The sequence below is a fragment of the Mastacembelus armatus genome, chromosome 4 (genome assembly GCF_900324485.2).
Source record: "Mastacembelus armatus chromosome 4, fMasArm1.2, whole genome shotgun sequence".
NCBI lineage: Eukaryota > Metazoa > Chordata > Actinopteri > Synbranchiformes > Mastacembelidae > Mastacembelus > Mastacembelus armatus.
The window spans coordinates 11259624-11278721 of record NC_046636.1 but is presented as its reverse complement, the minus strand read 5'-3'; the positions used below and the strand labels follow the sequence as shown (position 1 = coordinate 11278721).

At 38.8% G+C, this 19098-nt stretch overlaps 1 protein-coding gene across 3 annotated transcripts in view; it reads left to right on the top strand.

Moving 5' to 3' along the window:
* The window catches only part of negr1 (neuronal growth regulator 1), a 135580-nt gene that overhangs the window by 1217 nt on the left and 115265 nt on the right, over positions 1–19098 (top strand). The window lies entirely within an intron of this gene.

Genomic DNA, 19098 nt, shown 5'->3' with positions numbered 1-19098 from the left:
TATCTTTTGGATATAATTACAAATAACTATGTGCAGTCTATTTCAGAGTTTCATGACATTCAAAACTCTGGGTTTGCGCAAAACCAGGAATGAGAGATTCAAAATCTTTGCTTTGATAAAATCTTGTTCTACCAATATCAAATATCCGCTTTGATGGCTATGAGGAAAAACTGAAGGGGCAGGCCTGCCCCATTTCAATATGAATTCTGTGGATGTTGACTCTGAGAGATGCTGGGTGTGGACCCGAATACAGAGTAGTTAACTGTGTAAAGTTCCACTCAGCTTGGCTTTTTGTCATTGTTATCTGCTACTTAATTGTTGAAGCGCTGAACTGTTTCTGTGACATAATGTCACCATCTGTGGCTGTATGAAGATGAGTGTCTTATTTTGAGGAGGGTTAAAATGTGTTGATACCCTTGACAATATTACCCTGGCAACAGCTAAGGGGTGCTCACTATTTTTACCATTTTCTCTCCATACCCAAGGGCTGTCCTGTCAAAGAGACTTATACCTCTGTCTCTTTAGAGAAGGCGTCTAATTCTCTGGTGTGAATCTGGGTTGGCTGTGATCAGTGGTAGAAGCTTTGCCTGAATCCTGATGGTTTATTGGACCAGAGATTATCTCTGAGCTATGAATCAGCTCAAGAAATAAGTTGCCTACCACCCCTTGAATACGGCAACACTTTTCACAAGCAGGTCATGGCCTCAGTAAATACTCTGTAGAAATCTAGGAAATGGATAGGGAAAACATTTTCAAGATGCTTTCATTGTTGGGCTCTTATAGTTATTAATGGGTTATTCAGCACCTGCTGTAGCCATTCATTGGCTTATTTTCACTCATGTGAAGTTATTACTGTAGTCCTTGCACTTATTGACCTAACAGAGATTGCACACCTCCTCAGCTGCTGTACTTGCCTCTCTGGAAGCATTTAATTGCAAAAGACAGTCGTCACCAGTTGATGATAAATGCCTTCTCTGTCTTGGTATGGTCATTTTCTCAAACTACAAGGACCCATGGATTTCTTTTTTTTTTCCAGACTTCAAAGTATGAACCATTTCTTTTAGGAACCAAGTGTGGAAAACAGTGCCTGTTTGTTGAGATTCTCTATTGTCAAGAACCCTGGCTATTAGAGGGCAATTTTGCTGTGCCCCAAAGCTGATTGCTGGCTAAAAAATGTGAGCTTTCTCAAATACTGACAAACCCAGAAGCATGCAATTAGTCACTGCCTCTGGATTATGGAGTAGCTCCCAAGAGGTGCATCCGCTGTCATATGTTCATTTTCCTCACCTCTTCAATCCTTAGCACTGCATTACTGCCGTCCTCGTTAATATAGGACAGTGGGTCCACATCAATTAAGTGATTTGAGCTTCTTGAAGATGAGGAATGGTCCACATGTGTATCATCACCCTTTTAATCTTGTTTGATTACCTAAAAGCTCAGCCATTTTCAGCCACTAACAAAGGCCCTTGTATTTCAAATGAGTTGTGCTGCTACTTCAAAGCTTTCCACATGAATGCATTCAAGCACATATGCTGCATTTTTTTACATACTGCAAATCTGTGAGCTTCCATAGGGAGCACATTGTTTAGAGGAGCTCCACACCCCCTTTCTTCCCCATCTTTTTACTGATTTTTATGTCATGTGGATTCAGTTGAATAAACTCTTGACTTTTCCCAGTAAATAACTCATCTCGTTATGAATGGGGGTTGGGGGGAGCCAGATGAAAAGACACTTCCCTGTGCTGTCAGGAAAGACATGGTATCCGTGGCAGCCTCTTTCACATGGATAAGCAACTGTAATCAACAGCAAAGGACGAGTGTCTGTAAATTTAGTCAGAGCAGATTTAAATTGTAAGGATAGGCTGCTATCATACAGTTATAATACTGTTCCTATAGTATGTCTCTTTTTTTATCTTGATGTTCTGTGCTTTGGCTATCAACTACTATATTTTGATGTTCCCAGTTAAATACTTGTAATATGGTAAGAAATAAACAAAAGGTAGACTGATGACACTTTAAAAGCTATATTGTACATTCTTTAAAGGTAGAAAGTAGGAACAAGGCAAATAAACAAGAGGAAGATGTACACAGCAAGAACAAGAAATGAGCTTAGCTTATTTTTATTTAGTTCGGCAGTTGGCCATCAGCACCAAAATAACGCCTGCACCACAGGCCTTAGTCTCTGTAATGGTGCAAAATTGACCTGTCACCACTTTGAAAATCTCGTATTCATATAAATCTAAAATCATTGCCTTATGTCAACAGACCAGTTGATGAAAGTCTTTCCTGGCTGTCCATGAGTGTCCCCGGAGCTGTGTTTTCTAGTCTTATCCAGGGCAAAAACTGTGCCATGTATCATTTTACTCAACTGTGTCATTATTATGTCTCTGAAAGGTCTTGACATTTACTATAAGCACTTGTGCCAGAGACAGCATCTAGTTTAAATGGCTTGGTGTCCCCATGCCAGTACAGATGCTGGTAAGACAGACTGGAGGAATATTAAGTGACTATTCAGTTGAAACAGGACACAGTTCAAAGGAGGAATCTACCTCCTTAATGGAGACCATAACAATGGTTGAGAAGCACCCTCTCCATTTACTGCATTTCAGCACATTTTTTTAATTAGGCCACAGCCAGTTCTCTTAAAAACTATAAGCAGGGGTACTTTATCTCCAACAGCTTGGTTGGAGATGTAGCAGCTATAGCAGGCTCTCAACACATCAGTTAGATGCCAAATATCTACAGTTCTATGCACTCATTTGTGGAAAAACCTGGTTTACCTCTTATGACACATCTGGGAGCACACCTGAGTCTGTCACTGTTAATTAAATGCCCAAATGCTCTTGCATGTTTGCTGCACCACATGTTTAATGCAATCAGTGTTGCCGTCAGCTAAATGTTCCTCTCTTTCATAGTCCGTATGTTCATCATGGTTTCCACATGTCAAAGATCAAGTGTTAGGCACATAATTTGACCCTATTTTTTAGCTAATAAATAGATACTATGATGGAAAACAGCAGGCGTCAAGCGGCGGTTTGTTGGGGAGAAGCTCCCAGATGGAGCTATCCATGCACAGATATTGCAGTGATATAATGGTGAGAGCTCATACTGTCTTATGTCAAAAAATGTGACCTTTCCTTTTTAACAGTAGAAAGCAGCATATTGCTCATTTTGGGGTTTATCTCCTGTTGCCCAGGGGAAACTGGCTATAGTAAAGTATTCATCAGATTCATTACTCTGGCATCCATTTGCAGCAGATGTGCTTCAGTACAGATGGAAATCGGCCGATAAGATGACATGCTAGAGAAATGCCTAGGAAGGCTTTCAACATAGCTGCCTTCTTTAAGACATCTAGTTAACCACCTTCACAATATCCAATTGAAACTCAGACTGTTATGACTTTTTTAAAATTGTCATTTAGCTTTTTGTTGAAAAAAAAAAAAAAAAATCTCTTTTAGGTGAAAATTTGGAAAGCTATCTATGGAAATAAACATTATCCAGAACTATCCTGTAGTCAATTTTACTATCAAGGCTTGTAATAAAAGCTCCCCTGAAAATGATAGGCTGCTTATTTGTCACCCAGTGATAGAAATCATCTCTAGTATGTGCACCTTGTAGTGTCAAGTGCTACATATCCAATCAGTTTAGTTAAACACTACTCATTAGGTAAACCAAATGCTCTTTATAGTTTTTTTTGGCTCATATTGTGACTACGGCTAACATGCATTAAAAGCCAAATTTGCACACTGTAAACCATTTATAAATGGATTGTATTTACGGTCATCATTTGTCAGGCAATTCAAATCATTGTAGTTTCTACAAATTAGGCATTTCTATTTCTAATATCTTTCAATTAGCACTAGAGTGATTGAGTGCCCTGGTAAATTAAAGCCCAAATGAAAATGCTTTCTCAAGGTAAATCCTTTGAGGGAAATAGATGCTATGTGAGGTTTTAAAGCATCTTTCTAATATTCTTATAATCACTACAATTATAGGGGATAGGGAAAATGATTTGGGGTGGAAAATGGAGCTTTTACCCATTCCCAACAGTGATCATCCACATAATTGTAATAATTCTACAGGAAAAATCCCAGAGGACTGTTTTTGTGTTGTGAGAAAGCTATAAGCCTCAAAATTAAACTTGACAGACAGTGACTAGAAAAGCAATAATAGGTTATCTTTTGGGCAATTTTAAAGTGAAGTTACTTGAAACAGAATTTTTCTACAGAGCATGTGTATTGTACTGGAAGACTTGTCTTTCTTTACATCACTGTTTGTTTGACTTGGAGACAGTTTATTTAAATTGAGCATTAGGCTGGGAGTTGTTCACTTGCTGTTGACAAGTGTATTCATTACATGAGTGTGAATACTTTCAATCAAATCTTCAGAATTTTTACAGACTACTAAAGCATATTGTCAACATGTGATTGTACTTAACAGTACTAGGCTCTATCAGAAATAACACTGCTTCTGTGCAGTTTTTCGTGCTATATATAGTCCTTCTGTGCTGAAGATTAAGCTACTGTCTCTGACAGCTATTTCAGACAAAATTTGTTTTTACCAACTCTTTTGTTGAAGAATGTACAGCTTTTTCTGCCCCAAATCTTATGCCAACACTGAGTCTTTCATCACAGAGTGCTGAAACGATTCCTCAGAGCCCTTTCAATTAAAATCCATAATCAATCAGCTGGCATCTCCTTGTGTTTCATGATAATTAGTTGTGTTACTCTGACAAAATTGCATAATGTCATCTGGCTCCTCAGCTGAGCCAAGTTATATACTAGCAAGCTTTGGTATGCCTCTCATGTCAGCAGGTTATAGACAAAACTTGCTGACATCAGAGTTTGAAGCCTGAGTGATGAGGATGCTTTGAAACAAAGTGTGCAGGCACAGGGGTGGTACACTTTACTTTGTATGCTAAGCATTGAAAACACCTCGACCTTTAGCAAGCTTCTGGGAAATCTGAAATTTTACTGCATAGAAAGCTGTGTGGCAGGTATAGCCATACAGTATATCACTGAATTCAACTTATGTATCTCACCAAGATAATCTATTTCTGAATGATTTAAGCATAAGAATTTTAGTTGCATACCGTACATGAGCCTGAATCATCATCATGGGAGATATTCCCCTAGGATAGAGCAATTGATGTCATTATCTTCTATGCAGAGGCCTTATGTGTGAGCATGGGTTGAGGCTGAAGGGACTACAGGTAAACATTAGTTTGATCCTACGGGAATAATAAATCAGAAGTGTTGACACATGGTTATCTTAGCGATACCCTTCAGTGAATTAAACCAATCCAGAGGGATTTTAGCTCCTGCAGGATGTATTTTTTGCCCTTTAATGAATTTCTCCTTCTTATTACTCTTTATTTTAGGTTTATACTAGTAGACATTTCTATCAGGACAGGCATGAATTTGTGTCCCGGGATGACAACGATTTCAGAATTAGGAATCCATTTATCAGGTCAGTGTCACTTTCAAATTAATGCTTATTTTCATCACATCTGGGGATGCCAGAATTCATCAGATTGACAAAATATCAGCATCTCGTGTGAGTCAGATATAATTCACTAATCCAATCTAATCTTAAAGAAATTCTCCAAATTATTAAAGAAATATTGATTGTACGGTAGTCTGTATTTTAGCACTCCATTTAGATCACTCATATATTCATGACGGCTTGTCTCACAATTGATTAGAAACTCCAGCAGCTAAAGGAGGTATGTATTGTCATAATTTATTTGATTCTATGTTGGCACAGCTAAAGAATTTTAATTGGAGTTGCTCTGAGGAGGTTTTGGTTTTTGTTTTTTTCTGTCATCTGCATAATGAGTGTGTGGATTTCAGACTGCTGTAAATGTTGGAGCTGAGTAATTGGAGAGTCTGCATTGGTAATTATTAGTAAATGGAGAAAGAAGCAGTCGAGCAAATCAGTATCACTGAGAATAGTGCTACCTTTTGTTTTCAGTGAGGTCTAGAGTTAAGGTAACAGAAGCATCATGTTGTAGAGAGATTTAGAAAAGTCTTGTTTGTGAGACTGATTGATTAATATTGTCCAGTAGGTCTAAATCTCTGTACTACATGATTTTTCAATACAGATAAATACTAAATATTTTTGCTAAAAATCTTTTCATTTTGAAGTTGATAAAACATGACAAATTCCCATATTTGATATCTGCTGAATAACTGTATATTCATGACAGTAGATTAAAGCCGCTATTTTGCAAAGATGGCACAAAAGGTTTGTTAACAGAGTGATCCAGTTAAACAATACAAAATCTGAACTTGCTTAAATGGAAATTAAACAGTCCCCTCAGCACTTGACTTATTATGTCAAGACAGAACACAAAGGTGTGTTATTGAAATAGACTCAGATTTTCATTGTCTGAAAGTGTGTTTAGCAGTAATATATATTCAGGATTTAGTGTGACTGTCCCCTATGAAAGGATCCTGTTTTTCATTGAAAAGATCAAATTCTTCCAATTTTAGCCAGAATAAGACACATAGTTTTTGAAATAAAGATTTAAACTAAACAGGCTGTTGAGCTTTGTTCCAGCCACACCATGGCAGAGAGCTTGACTCAGCCTGTGCTAATGTTAAATGGTGAATTCATCAATTGCCACTCATTAGAATTCTAATTTTAGAGTTAAGGGGCACGTTCGCTATTCATAAGGAAACTTTGATTTCTCCATACTTTTCTGACTTTCTCTCTCTCTCTGCATCTCTTCGTTCTTTAATTGCATTTCATGGTAATCAAACAAGGCAAATGTAGCAATCAGTTACTGCCTAGTAATGGCTTGGTTGTCCGGTATCCTCTGTTGCCATGCCAGACTTTGTTTAGTTCATAGTCAGTGTTTTGGTCTGCTCAATTATATCAAGGTAGCTTAGTGGTGTTTTGTTGTGTGTGATATTCAGCAGTCAACTTGACTGTAAAATAAAAAGAATGATCAGCAGCCAAGGCCCATATCAGTCCCACTTGAGGGAGAGACGAGAGATTGTTATTTATATTTGTCGTAGGGGTCAAAAAGTTAAGTTCTTCAGTGTACCTAAAGACAGCTGTACGATAGTGGAACTGTTCTCATTATCTCTAAAATCAGAGTCTCTAGGCACAGACAATAGTTTTTTAAAATCTTTTTACTCTTAGTTACTCTGGTCAATTTTGATATAGTAAAAAATCAAACTATGATCATAGTCTGTGATGTTGAGATGCTTTGAAGGTTGTTTGGTAAAATGCACAGTAGAAGGTTTTTGCTGTTTGCTAAAGGTTTGTTATTTGTCCAAACTGAAATAGGCACCTGTCAAATGCGTCTCTTCATTTTATCAACTCATTGTGAATATTTCTCTTTTAGCAAATCTAAAAACATCCCCATTGACAAAACAACAATTTGGACACATCATGCTACAACAAGCTACAAAAAGCTTTAAAAGTGATACTTTATGCAACTAAGCTCCTCTTAGATATGATAAAATAAATGTTTTAAGAACTACATGACTAATTCGGAAGCTTTTGCATCAGGAAATGAATTTGTATTTATCTTGTGAGATAGCGTAACTATTATCTTTAAGTCCCTCAAACTTACAAGCTTTACAAAGCAACATGGAATTTCATTATCCTACTTATTATATCCAGTTCTGAAAAGGTGGATTACAGCAGTGAGTTAATTAACATCCAGCAGCTACAAGAAATGTATTTCTAGATGATACAGTGTATGTAGTTCCCATACCTCTGCCAAGTTAAAATGGGCGTGCCCACTGTTGGATTTAACAAATAGACTGTTTCATCTTACTGTATTTTGTGAGACACAGTCAGGTGCCACAATATTACTTCCCTGAGGCATGCAATCAGTTCTGCAATCTCTGAAACAGCTAGCTGTCTTCAGTGGAAGTGTGAGTACACTGTCTTTCTGCCACAAACCTCAATTCAGGCACCTTCTTTGATTCCAACACAGTGCTGCCCCCACCTTCCTCTCCGTGCTGTATGTCACTTTCATTTCAGAATATTCACTGTCATTTTTGCCCATGCAGTTACTAATGGGTAGTCTTTTCAAAGCCTGGAGAGGATAATCCCATCATCTTTGTTTTCATGGTCACCTCAGGGCCATTCAAAAAGTTCAAAAGAAAAAATCTGCAGAGCAGTGTTTGTGAGACTCATTCTCACAGTTGTGCTTCATCACTGGGAGAGCTACATGTGGAAACAGCTGTTGTGCTGAACGACTTCTATTGCATGTACTTGCTCACCTAACAGAATATTTGAGCCAAATGCTTTATTATGCCATGTACCACAACACAACAATACAGGGGTGAGGGGTGGTTCTTGAAACAGCTGCAACACTGGAAATGGCTGCTTGCACAATGAACCCATTTTTTCAGTGACAGGTCAATGTGGCCATTCAAAGATGATTCAATTTCCAGTTTTTTTGGCTGCCACTGATTTCTCTGATTTCCAGTCTATTGTATTGGCTGGGTATTTCTTACTTAAGAACAAAATGATTCATCTTCAGGAAGCAGCAGTGTTTGATTTGATTATAAGTACTGTGGGAGAAGAGCATCTTATGCACTCCTGTGATGAGGAGATATTTTCAGGTACTGTACTACAGATCATTGTAAGAAAGAGGCTCTAGAGTCAGAAGTGTTTGCATCTAAGCAAAACAAAGGTTTCCTCACATGTCCCAGTACATGACAAGAACAGTGACACTGACTAAAAGAAATGTGACAGTCTGAGACAAAGTGATATCAGAACTTTGGATATATTTTTATGACACACAGAGTTGTTCACATTTTATCATGGGTCCTGTCATTACTGTACTGCATATGAACAAGGATACAAGTTAGTTAGTGAGCCAAGATTTGACATGGACATAATTTATCAGGAAAAGTGAATCTGTAATGAATAAATTCAGTTCAGTGAGTTAAATAATAATGAAATATCCTCCAAAAATAATTGTACCAGGGTTACAACAAAATGTTCAAGTGTTCAAATAAATAGTGTATTATAACATGTTTTAGTTGAATAAGCCATAAATAGTTTTAACAGTGCATTCACACATATGGATTGAAGATGGTCTTCATTGGAGAAAACCAAACAACACTTAACCGGACAATGGCCCAGAACAGGAAGTGCAGCTCCTCTGAACCACAGCAGTGTAAAGGACACAAGGCACTCATTTGAAGACAGTGATATACATATTTTGGGCAGAGAAGATAGATGGTTTGAGAGAAGAGTCAGAGAAGCCATACATTTTCAGGTGGAAAAACCCTCCCTTAACAGGGGTGGGGGACTCAGAGATAACTTATCTTCAATCTACAAGGCTACCCTTTCATCTGTTCCCAGGAATTTAAGGAACACATCACATGTCCTTCAATGAGGACACACTCTACACCCAGTTTGTGAATCAAAGGGCTCACAAAAGTTGACCATTAGGTCCTAAAGACCCTCACCTATTCTCACTTCTATTGTTTACCTAACGAGCCTATTCAGGCCAGGTGTGAAGTTAAACCGGCACAGGAGTGTGGGTCTAATGACTCTCCTCCCATTTAGATAGTTCACCTAATAAGCCTATTTAGGCTAGGGGTGGAGTGAATCCAACCTGAAAGATATTGTGAGTTTCGACCTAAAAAACTAGAGGTCCAGTTGCCGTGACTCTATATAACTTCACCTGGATGACTGAGAATCTTCACAGACATAGCAGTATGTAGAACAGCAGATATATCAGAAACCAAAAGTCCATTGGAGCAGAGTATGTAAATTATGAGCTCAACAACACACTACCAGAACTACAAATTCACTGACAGAGATACTGTACAGCAGATACTTGGTATTCAAGTGTGTGAATACACCATCAGGGCATTCAACAGAAAGGAACATTCTCTGAACAGTGAAGGACCATATGTGGCAATGCCTTTAGACCCAGGATATCAGCTGTATTAATGACATTTATTTTGAGATGAAATTAGGACAGTATTGCTGCGGTTCAAGGTTGCCACTAACTGCAAGAAATTGTAGTTTGTGCAAGACATATGGTGTAGTGTTTCCTAAAACTCTTTCTGTAAAAATAGTGGGAAAATGAAATTGTGCAATAACAGAAATATTTCATTCAGAAAGAACAGAGCTGACATCATTATATCTACTGAACTACAAGTGAAACAGCTTTCTATTAAGAAATATTTTGTTGATAGGTGGAATCAAATTTGACTTACAATTTACCTAATGAATTGTTTCACCACAGTAATAATGTAGTTGTGCAAACGGTTTAGTTAGAGTTTGATAGTGAAATAGTCTAAAAATAAGAGAGGACAATGTGTTGAGATATAGATAAGTGGCCATGATATTATGCTCAGTCAATAAGGGAGCAATTTCCCCAACTCATGGTTATACTTAGTCTAGGAAATGTGTATCAAGAAAAACCTTGTTTTGCATGGGAGTCGAATATGTTTTCATTTAGAACTCTTTAGAAAAGAAGAATTTCTTACGTACTGCAAATGGAAATTCATGCAATAAAACATATTTTCATATGTATGGACTAAGACGGAGACTAAGACTAAGACGATTACAAGTCTCTTGTAATCCACAAAACTTAATTTTGACCTAGTCCTGTACACTTGACACAAAATTTGAGATGACAGGAGATGTTTGTTGGCTGTTAGATCTATTGACTGGATGACCTGCTATGTAATATCCTGTTTCTTGAATATTAAAAATATGGATAAAGCTTTTACAAAAGTATGAAAGGTATTGGGTCAAAATATCCTTGAGTAACTGGGTCAGGGTATGTGTGCATCTTAGAGAGAAAGCATCTTAAATACGGTACTGGGTGTTTTGTTTCGACAGTATACTACAATTGTAGTATTTTCAACGATATAGTGACAGGCATCTAGACTAGACATTTAACTGTACTACATCTGACAGCAAGGAAACCTTCCCTGTCAGTGAATGTTCAGAGCAGTCCATATGAACACTTGCCAGTTCCTCCAAATTGATTTTTATTTTCTCCTATCAGATTGAATGTGCACTTCTTGTGTATCAACTCAGCTGCAGCTTTCCTGGCTAAATTATTCCACAGATAGATATATTTTTTATCTCACAGTTAATAATGGGGGGTGGGGGGTGGGGTGGAGGGGGTGATGCTGGCATTCCTTTGTAGAGATTAAAAACAGAATGAGAATTATTCATGCTCTGAGCTTACATAAATGCTTTTAGAAACAGCTAATCAGATAGCAAGCCAGTCTAAGGCAAGCCTCTGAGTTCGTCCTCAGAAGTAGCTGTTTAAGCCCAGATGAGAGCCAGCCAGAGAGTAAATTCAAAAGCTTGTGTACATACCGTCTCCACCTCGTCCTCAATCTATATTCTAATGATTCTCTCCTGGATATGACACACTGAAACCTCTCTTGGTTTACTATTGCACTGAGAAAGTGACAGATTCTAATTATACAGTGTGGGCCCAGAAACATTTTTACATTAACTGTTATGTAGGGATAAAACCAGAAGATAAAAATCAAATCAAATGTATTTATATAGCACAACATCCAGTTTACCAAAGTAATTTACATAGACAGAATGAGATCAATAAATATATAAAGTACAATTAAAATAAGTACTTTGTAATATAAACAACATATAATTGTTAAAAAGATTAAAAAGAAAGTATCAGAATCTATGAGTTAAAAGCAATGGAAAATAAAAACGCTTTAAGCAAAGATTTAAAAGAAGCCAAATCTGTAGCTGGTAGAGTATAAAGTAGTCACCCCATCTGGTCTTTGGGACCTCTAGAAGGTACTGACTTGATGATGTAAGAGATCTAGTCGGTTTGTGCCACTGCTCAAGATCAATGAGGTAGGAGGGAGCCAAACTATTTACGGCCTTAAAAATAAAAAACAATCACTTAAACTCATTCCTAAAATGAACTGGGAGCCAGTGAAGAGAGGCTAAATCTGGAGATATATGCTCAAATTTACATGTATTTGTTAAAAGTCAAGCAGCTGCCCATCTGGAGATGAGATAGGGACAACTGATTGACACTAGAGTATAGGGCATTGCAGTAATCAAGTCCAGAAGTAATAAATGCATGAATCACTATTTCAAAGTCTTTGTAAGAGAGAAATTACTGATTAGCAACCTCAGGTGGAAGAAGCTTGATTTCACAACTGAATTAATATGCTTATCAAATATCAACTCACTATCAGATATCACCGTCAGGTTTTTTATGGTCATCATCAGGTGAGAAGTCAAAGAGGAGAAACCATGGTCAATAGTACAGAGCAGTTGATCACCAAACAGCACACACTTGGTTTTGTTTTCATTGAAATATGAAAAATTACACGCCAGCCAAGAGGACAGTAAGGTGAAGAAAATAAAAGGAAAGAGAAAAGGATTTTAAAACCAAAAAATAATCATTTTGTAGGGTTAGCTGATAAAGCGGGAAATAGATTGAGTTTGTATAAAGCAAAATGACTAATGGTTCTTTCGACTTGTTTCGATATCATAATCTGATTTAGAGCCACATCATGTATATTTATTCAGGAGGGTTTTTTACATAATACTCTTTGTGCTCACCAATTGCACAGATCAGTCATGCATCTCTGCACAGCAACAATTTCTCAGCCCCTAAGCTGAACCTTTGTCCTTCATTGAAAACCAGAGAACATACAGCACGACTGTTATTAGATGTCTTTCCAACCATATGGTTCGCAAGCTTAGTAATTGCCTGTGCCTGCGTTACAGAACATTGTGGATGAATTCATGATCTGAACATGTCGTGCTGTTTAGCAAACAGTTCTAAAGGACACTGGCCTTCTGTTTACTCCAGTGTAACCCTCTGAGCTCTAAATGGATTAATGATCCTGCGGTTGTCAGTTCAAACACAGGCGCCGAGAATATTGCTGATGTGTCCTTGAGCGAGGCACTTAATCTAAATTGTGTTAATATCCATCCTCATAAATACATTACACACATATCATAGGTTATATAAGTCACCCCCAGTGAGAAACAAACAATGCTAACCCCAGATAGCCCCTTGGCCCACAGTCCAGTGGAATATCAAGTGACGGTTTTCTGGATTGCCATGCTTTGAAATTGTTTGGAGTCTCTATCATAATTTATTCCGTACATGCATGGAGGCCATTTTTTTGAAGGTGGATATAAATAGTTCCAGTGTTTGAATGGGATACACATTGGTTCTCATCTTCTGTCAATAGTTTGGCTTATGGGAAAACATATTGGTATCTGGTAAATGTGCACAACACAGGGCGAGCCACTGAAATACTAGGGGCCATGTGGACAGTGCTTAATCAGAACAATATAGCTCACACACTTCTCTGAGTGGGTGGTTTGCTCAGACCCCACACACACAAGGAAGGGGGAGTGTGCAGGTTTGCCCAATTAGTGCTGAAAAGTGTAGTAGTGTGAGAGTGCGTCAGCAGGGAAGTGTGCACCAGAGGAGGTGTGTCATCAATCATCACTCCAGCTCCAGGCTTGCTGTAACCCTTATCCCTATCTACACAGAAGGAGAAAGGAGAGGAGAGAACGACAGTGGCGAGGCTATTCCAGGAATGACAGCAGAATGCACTGGAACTGACTGTATTAAAGAATGGATCAGGGCAACAACTAAGCGCAATTTGTTTTTATTTTTATTGCTTGTTTTCATTGTTGTATTTCCTCAGACACTGAGAAGCGATTCATAAAATATGTATGTTGCTAAAGTATCAATCTGGTGATAATCTACATTTTTATTTTTTTCTGTCAACAAACTATGATAAGGCCAAAGCCAACACTTTTGTCTGAATAGCCAAAGCCTTATTCCTAAAATGATTAAAAACATGTAACTCACAATGTTGCAGACATGCTGACACATTCCTTTGTGATGATGAATTGTATTTTATTGTAGTTTGACTCAACCTCACATCCACTATTTGCTGTCAAATGCTCTTTAGCTCAACAAATCCGCACTGAAAATAGCTACTAACAGATGTGTTTTTTTAGTTCTGAGTAACATTTGTCAAAAATTGTTACCCAGCTGTTTTAGAAGTTGTTTACTTAAAATGTAGATGTATTTTTGTAAACAGTTTTTAAAGATTCAGACAAGTGGGCTAATAGAACTACTTAACTTGGTCTGGATATAAATTATATATGACACAACTTGAAATGTTACTAATTGCATTTTATGTGTGGTCATTGATTCCCATCACCAAACACTCAGGGTATGCAACCACATGCGCCATGACCTCTGACAAATATTTTATATTCAGCGTGTCAGATGTTTACACTGCTTCCCTCCAGTGACAGCCTTGAATAAACCAACTGTTCCTCCTTGGCTTTAATACTGACATATCGTGTGACTCTGAGATTTGTAACATTTCCAAAAATGGGTACTTAGCTCTCTATAGAGGGTATAATGATAATGACATTTCATCATCATATAAAATGCCTCTCATGTAGGGAATCGTCTTGCTGCTTTGTCACTGTCTTGACAGTGTCAGTACCAGCAAATTAAAGCTTAAAAAATCTTCTCTGAATATTATCGTTGACACATTTTTTCATGTATGAAACTTTTAAAAGTCTCATACACTAAAATTAAAATGATCATTATATTTCCTGGCATGACTCATTTTGTTAATTTTATGCCCTCCACTCTATAGCAGAAAACATCCATATGGAAAATGCTTAAAGATAATCTCTCCTTAGGGAGATGCACAGTAATATAATACAGAATATAACAGAAACTGCCTTTACATGATGCAGTGAGACAAAGGTGTGATAGGGAGAATTTAACTAGATGATAATGCATTTGTAGTTATGGCTTAATTCAACCTTTCAAAATTTCTACAAACTCAAATTGGTCATTTTGGACAGTAGTATCATGTCCAGGTTTGCCAACATGCCCTGTGGCTTACTGTCTGACATCCAACCTTCATAAAAGAGTCATCAACAGTAGCTGAATTGTGTAATTAAGTTTTTGTCCCTCCATTAGAGCAATATTTCATCACTCAAAAATTATCCTCGACAACATTATCTTAGTGTTAATGTCCATATGGCATTTGTGATGACTGTAGCACTGTCACTGGCAGGGGTATAAAATGTTATAGCACCAGTGGAGATTTTCCTTGATTAGGGTAAAGCAAATTATGTGACATCATAATATCTCTGGGGCTAGCAAGTTTTTTTTTTTTTTTTTTTTTTTTTTTCTGTAGGGTTGGAGTTCAGCCTCCTTGGTTGTGTTCAGAGACCATGACTTTAAAGCAGCATGTGCTTTTCTTACTCAGGTGGGAGAAGCATGCTGTTTTAGACATAAAGCGTATGTGGGAGAGTAGAGCTCGGATCTACTGGTAATAACCTCTTCTTTTAACTGGCACTCATGAAAGGCAGGGCTGACCTACATGCTGTAAGGAGGATTCTCTCTCTCTTGTTAGTGTGTACTGGTGGGGAATTGAGGTCTTTTCTGTCAGGAGGTGATATGTTGAAGCTTCAGACTATCTCGGCAAAGCCCAGGGAAAAAAGTGGGAGCGAGAGATAGAGAACGTAAGCTTTGCTAGGAGTCAAATAGTATTCAGTTCATTTGTGTGTATGTGCACATATATGATTGTGTAATGTGTTTGTGGGCAAGTGTATATCTTTCTTTGTGTCTATACAGTGTGCATTTCTATATGTTTATATTAATCGTCTGTGAGAGACACAGAGGGAGCTCTAGAATGACAGCCCAGACGCCCACAGTACTATGGAGCTCCATACATTTAATAGCTGACAAAAATGAACATTCTGTTGTATCCTGTAAAGGCAAAAAGACCATACTGTCAGCTTCTCCCTGTTGTAATGCCATGTGTGTGTCTGTGTGTCCATTACACACTAGGTGTAGGAGAGGCTTCACTACCAGCTTGAGTTTTTGACCTGTGTGTTTGGTTCAGTGCCACTGTGATGGATAACATAGTTATCAGAATCTCGCCTTCAGGATGGGGGCTGTCCTATCTTGCTGTCAAGGTCAATGATTACTAGGCTTATAACAGAGTAGTAACCCAGCAGGTTTACTGAAAGAGACCTTTTAATATATTGAACATCAAATCATTTGGCAGACTGTGTGCATGTGCAAGTCAAATGGCAGCTTGGTTGCAGCTTGATTGGGACAAATGTTGATTCTAGGAATTAGCCTCTCCTATTAGTCCATGGGAAGTTGATAACAGATTGCAGGCTTTAATACTAAAATAGCCTTACCAGAAATAAGCATATACTGTAGCTTGGACTGCACAATCCACTTATTCCATTGCCACATTGTAAACAGAGTAGTCAGTCAGTTGTGAGATCAAAAGCAGCGTCAAAAGAACAACCACGCATTTAGCTGGACAAATCAAAAATCATGTATTTTTTTCCCAAAATTGCTGTTTTGTAGAACCAAATCTGTCTGTGAAATAGTTGTGGTTACACAGAAGCACTTACTTACATTATGAGTTATAGCAACAAGGTGGACTTGTAAAAACTACGTTAAAATATTTTTTGCCTTATTTTGCTTTTTTAATACCTCTGTGGGCTTGTTCTGCCAGACTAAGCTCATGCCTTTTTTTTTACACAATTCTGCAAAGTTTGAATTTTCTCAGCTAACCTGCTGATCACATTTTGGTTGATTGCTTTCCAAAGGAGCTGCTACAGCTACTTTGAATCTCATGGGCTGGTAAGATTACTGTCCATAATTCAGCAGTTTCTTTCAGGCTCTCTTACAAGTGATTGCCCTGCTGTGCCAGAGCAGGTGTGTTCACAGTTTTCCTAATGAAGGGCATTGTTCTGTCTCTGGCCAAGTAAAGTTCTAATAAAGTTTATATATTATACAAATATTTAGGTCATGTTTCTTGCACACATCTGTACAGGAAAAGGACAGGGAGCTAATAACAATGGCTCTAACCTGAAACTATCAGGAGTAGTGCATATTGGTTTGTCTTGCGGTCTATTAAGGGGGGTCACTTTTTATGACTGTCATAAATCATGAAATAAAGCAATAAAAAACGACATCACGCTCTTCTCCTACCGGGCGGCGCTATTTCCTATTGGACGTGATGTTGTTTGTGGGATGCGGCGTGCTGACGTGAATACCGTTACGTCTGTGTGTACCATGTGTCAGGGGCATTTAAATACCTGCAACAAGCGCAAGGCTGCCTTTTCTACCGCTTGTTTATTAGTAAAAACAAACATGGTGATCTTTCCTTCAGGGACGTGTGTGCTTTGTTCATCGATTTAATAGTGAGTATATGAGATCGTCTGCATTGAATACGTTGTATTTCAAAATAGCGTGACTCCATCAGGTGGCGTGACCATTTCGTTGGTGGATAAGGATTCTCCACCCCCATCAGCTGCTGGAGGTATGTATTCTTCTTTTATAATGTTTTTTATACAGTATTTTATTTCGGGGTGTGGCTGATACTGATGTGGATCTAACGGGAAATGTGGGCCGCTCAACAGGCTCCAGCGCTGTGGGCCGCTCTGAACCAGATAAATCGGACATTGCATACCTGCGTGATAAAGGCAAGAGTTATTCTAGTATGTATTTGTGCTTAAAGTAGGGTTATTGCTTAATGCTAACAGGAACTCCTGATTTTTTACAAATTGTTGGTGTGCTTTGCAGAAAATCCTGGAGGGCCGCAAAGAGGCCGTCTGTCTTTAAAGAGACGCAGAGAGCGCACAATTTTAACAGAAATAAACAGTCAGGGTGAGTATGCATATGGTGGTAGGTTTATAATAAAAAAAGATGAAGTACTATTTTAACGGTGGGGGTGTAGCTGATCATCTTTTATACAATCTGGTAATGCAGGCTGTGCCGAGAGTGCAGTGAGCGGACGGTCGGGAGGAAGCTCCAGCATATCGGTGCGTGCCGGCTGCTCAACGCCCCCCAGAGTCTCCGTGCGAGCGGCGAGCCCCGACGGTCTGCTGAGGAAGGAAGAGCTCGCCGGACCGGCGAATCTCCGTCAGGAGCTTGTGATAACTCTGCGCATACAATTCTGTGATTACGATAGCGAGGGTACGAAATTGATAAAAATTGCATCTCAACACATTTAAATAAACTGGCTGTTTATAACCGCGTTTTAAATACTTTTTTTTTTTTTATAAAACGGTTTGTCTGCGTTTATATCTAGATGATTTTCATCCAGCTAAGAGGCTGAGAGCCGCCCCTGCAAGAGCTGCAAGGAAGAAGAAGGAGGAGCAACAGCAGCAGCAGAAGAAGAAGAAGGATACCGATATTGGTGTTGCAGCGACACCGCAGGTCGATAAGGAGATCGACCTGTGGGCTTCAGAATGGGCTGCAGAGCCTGCAGCCGCAACACACTTCCTGGAGCAGCAGGGGGAGCTACAGTTTCCGCGTGATCAGGAGGATGGACACAGCGTGCTCAGGAGGAATCCGTTGCAGCTGATTCAACTCGATGGTGATGTGGCTGTATGTTTTCCTACCATAAACTTTGCCGATCTGTTATCCAGCCAGGGCCCGACACAACTGAGGTGGTGTGTGAGAGGTCGGTGTTGCATACGCCCAATGTCACTCATCCTCCTGTTGATCTGGTCTGGAAGGGCGGCAAACACTAGTTACTAGCTAGTGCTGCATACACGAGTGCCTCAGAGACTTCTTCCTCATCAGTCAGATAGTGAGTCAGACAGTGATGACTGTTATTCTGCAGCTTCAGAGATTAGTGGTGTGTCAGCCCTAGATATTGGTTCTGTAGATGTGACACCTGCTGGTACAGCAGATGTTTCTACACAGACTAGTGGTGATAACACATTCCTTGTAAATCAGAACGCTGCAGAACTATTGCCAACCTCTGTGCAGCGCTGACAGAGGTGTGCAGTGAGGTGAGGCGGCTTGACAGAAAACACACGTGTTTAGAAGCGTATGTATCGCATGCAGTAGCAGAGTTAACCGACTACGTAACAGATGCACAAAATCAGTTTTCCACCTCTTTAGACAAAAATGGCAGGGTGTGATAACCGGAATACCTGCTGTGCTGATAATGGTTGATTCAGGAATGCAATGTCATATGTTGAATTCTCACGCTGGGCTGTTGAGATGCGTGCAAAAAATACTCAGTTCATGAAGATGTTGAACACTCATCCTCCACCAAAAACAGAATAT